Raw genomic sequence first — 3,793 nt, forward strand, 5'->3', positions numbered from 1 at the left:
TAGCTGACTGTGAACATCCACTCCTGTGTTTGCTAGGCCCCGGCATCGTCTCACAAGAGACAGCTATATTTGGGTCCTTTCAGCAAGATCTTGCTAGTGTATGGACATAGTTTTCCATGGCTGGATGACTATTTCCATTTCTCTGCATTGCTATGATATAACTCTGACAAAACAGAGAGATTTATTTATTTTCAATAATTTTGGGGGGCTGGAGAGATGGCTGGGTGATTAGAAGTCACTATGTAGATTAGGCTGGCCTCAAGCTCAGAGAGATCCACCTGCCTTGGCATCCCAAGTGCTGAGATTAAAGGCATGCAGGACTATGTTCAACTCTATTTTTAAAATAATTTTTAGAAGTGTGTGTTTGTGTGTATGTGTGTGTGGTGTGTGTGTGTGTGCGCGCGCATGCATGTGTGAGTATGTGTGTGAGTGTGTTTGCATGCACGTGTGTGTGTGTGTACACATGCACAGAGGTCTGAGGAGTTAGATCCTCTGGAGTTACAGAGGTCTGTAAGCAACCTGAAGCGGGTGCTAGGGATTGAACTCAGGACCTCTGGTAGAAGTACCATGTGTTTTTAACCCCTGAGCCCCCTCTTCAGCCCCGAATGGGTTTATTTTATCTAATAATTGCACTTTCTGTGTGGTGGGGAGTCAAGGCGTCAGGAGTGTGAAGTGTCTGCTCACACTCCATCCATGGTCAGAAGAGAGCAATGAGTGTATGCTGGTGCTGACCCAGGAGGAAATGGAAAGGTAGCCATGGTCCCCCATGGTTGGGGTCTGTGATGGTAATGCTGACCAGCGGAGGAAGCTGGGGACACTGCATGGAGGAGGTGGCCTTTGTTTGACCTGTCAACAGTGAGCCTGAGAGCCTGAACTCCTTAGGCTTAGATGAGAATGAGTGCTCCAGAGTGGCAGGGCAGAAGCAGAGGCGACAAGGCAGGTGCCGGGAAGGGCCAGGCGTTTTTTTTGCTCTGGTGTAAGACAAGAGATGTAACCCTTCAATGTTTTGTTCCACCCCAGACACCAGTCGGAGGGCTTATGACAGGCCTCAGGCTCCCCCTACCTAACTTATGCAAATGACTCCTGGGTGAAGGGAGACAGAAGCTAAAGATGTCTTCTCTGGTCCTGCCTCTCTTGGCCATTCTGAAAGATGTCAGGTCCAGGCTTGGCCCCACTTCTTTACTTGGCATTCACATCTTTACCTCAACCTTGTCTGGGGGTGGGTGACCCTGAGAATAAAAAACAAATTCTACTTTACAAGGACTTTTCCCCTCTGCCCTGTCCTCTCTCCCTCCCCCTCCTCTTTCCTTCTCCTCTTTCCCCTCTTCCTCTCTCCCCTCCTCTCTCCCTCTTCCCCCTTCCTCTTCCCTCTCCTGTCTCCTCTCTCCCTTTCCCCCCTCCCCTCTCCTCTCCCTTCTCTCTCCCTCTCCCCTCTGCCCTCTCCTCTCCCCCCTCCTCTTTCTCTTCTCCCTCCTCTCTTCTGTCTTCCCCTTCTTTCCCTCTCCCCTCTCCTCTCTCTCTCTCTCTCTCTCTCTCTCTCTCTCTCTCTCTGTCTCTCTCTGTCTCTATCTCTGTCTCCCTCTCTCTCTGTCTCTTCTCTCCCTCTTTCCTCCCTTCTCTCTCCCTTCTCCCCTTTCCCCTCTCCTCTTCCTTCCCACCTCCCCTCTCCTCCCTCCCAACTGTGGTGTGGACATAAAGTCCCACCGAGTGCTGTTTGTGATACTGGAAAGCCTTAAGCTAGACTAGCATATGAAGGAATAGACAGTAGAGGACCTGGTGAGACCCCAGGAGGAGAGGGGTTTGTTTTCTGCGTTAAGGTTCGTTTTGTTTCTTTTGTACTTCCCGATAGCATGAACAGCAGAATGCTGGAGGCAAGATGCTACGTGAGTTAATTCGCAGTTATAACAAAGCACTCTTGTTTCATTGGCAAGAAGGTGAAAGCCAAGGTCTGGCCAAACTGAAGGGCCAATCATCTAGAAAGTTCCTTCCTGGTTCTAAGAATGGTTCTGCAAACCCCAAAAATACCTCCAGCCTTCGATATTAACCTTTGCTTCAACCAACGCTCGGATTTGTGTCTCTTGAAAGGTCAGAGGTATAAACAATTTTCTATTGAAGGCAGACTTGTAAATTCCCAGGAAAAAATACTTGAGGTTGTTAAATCTGGGAAATACACAGGAGGAAAAGCGAGCCAAAGAGCACCCCCCACGCCAACCGTGTCGGAACAAGTCTTGGGAAGAAGTTTCAAATTAAAGTGCTCTAAGCATCTGGCTTTCATTTGTAATATAATTAGAAATGCATCTTACTATGTAAGGAATTCTAAAAGCCAAGAGGAAGTGCATTTCTTGGTGACCAGGCATTCGGATGATGTCATGGGTGTGGCATGTAAAGGAATATCCAAGGCTATTTGGTAGTATTTGGGAAGATTTTCCCCTCTCTCTGCATTGAGTTACAAGCGAGAGGCAAGGAGAGAGAACCAGGTTCTGTGACATGCGCGCTTCAGAACCGGGCGTTTCTGGGCCAAGCAGGGGACAGCGAAGGTGGCTGTCCCCGCAGCCAAGTTAGAATAAGACACAATTTTCCACTGTTCCATTTTCTGCTCCTTCTTTGTTTTTCTTCTAGCTTTCACTCCGGGAGTAATGAAGAAAGGAGACCCCAAAAGGCAAATTGCACCGTGAGGTATCCCCACTGAGAGCTCCCGCAAAGCAGTCTCCTGGTCCTCAACTTCATATTACAAACCAGGGACATACCAGAAAGCAGTATGGGAGCCATATGTATTGTGGTGAAGACATGACACCTACCAATTACAACCTATTATCATGATAGTTTTGGGGAGAGGCTTTTTTCAATAACGGAATAGCAGGAAAGACATTAGCTCAGAAAACTCTGGAGATATCCCTAGCCTACAAAATTAACCTCTAGTTCTCCTAATACTCAGACTTGAGTCTTGTGAAACATCAGTTGATGTAACCTATAATAAGATTATAAATCTTATCTTATTCAGACACATATAGCTATATGTTTGTGTTTATAGATACACATATGGAGCATATATATGGTGGTGTTTTTAATTTGCTTAGCCCAGAGAGTGGCTCTATTAGGAGGTGTGGCCTCGTTGGAGTAGGTGTGGCTTTGTTGGAGAAAGTGTGTCACTTGGGGGTGGGCTTTGAGCCTTTCCTCCTAGCTTCCTGGAAGTCAATCTTCCTAGCTGCCTTTGGAACACAGAACTCTCAGCTCCAACAGTGCCATGCTTGCCTGGATGCTGCCACGCTTCCCGCCATGATGATCACAGACTGAACCTCTGAACCTGTAAGGCAGCCCCAATTAAATGCTCTCCTTTATAAGAGTTGCTGTGGTCATGGTGTCTCTTCACAGCAATGAAACCCTAACTAAGACATACATTCAGACAAACTGTAGTGTCAGCTATGAACACTACAGCTGGCCTGGCAAGATATGCCGATATGTGTGCATTAGCGGCACAATAAAAAATACACTGTATGCAGCATGTATAAAGTCTTGAAAAAATTAATAAAAACATTCTATTACGTTGTATTGAATATACATAAAAGGATTCATTATCTTAGCCATTTTTGTTACTTAATCATCTGTACAGATGTGAATAAACAATTTTCTTTACAAATAATGACTATGTGTATTCACTGATAAGTGGATATTAGCCCAAAACTTAGGATACCCAAGATTTAAGATACAATTTGCTAAACGCATGAAACTCAAGAAGAATGAAGACCAAAGTGTGGACACTGTGCACCTTCTCAGAATTGGGAACAAAACACCC

Source organism: Mus caroli, chromosome 5 (genome assembly GCF_900094665.2).
Source record: "Mus caroli chromosome 5, CAROLI_EIJ_v1.1, whole genome shotgun sequence".
Classification (NCBI taxonomy): Eukaryota; Metazoa; Chordata; class Mammalia; order Rodentia; family Muridae; genus Mus; species Mus caroli.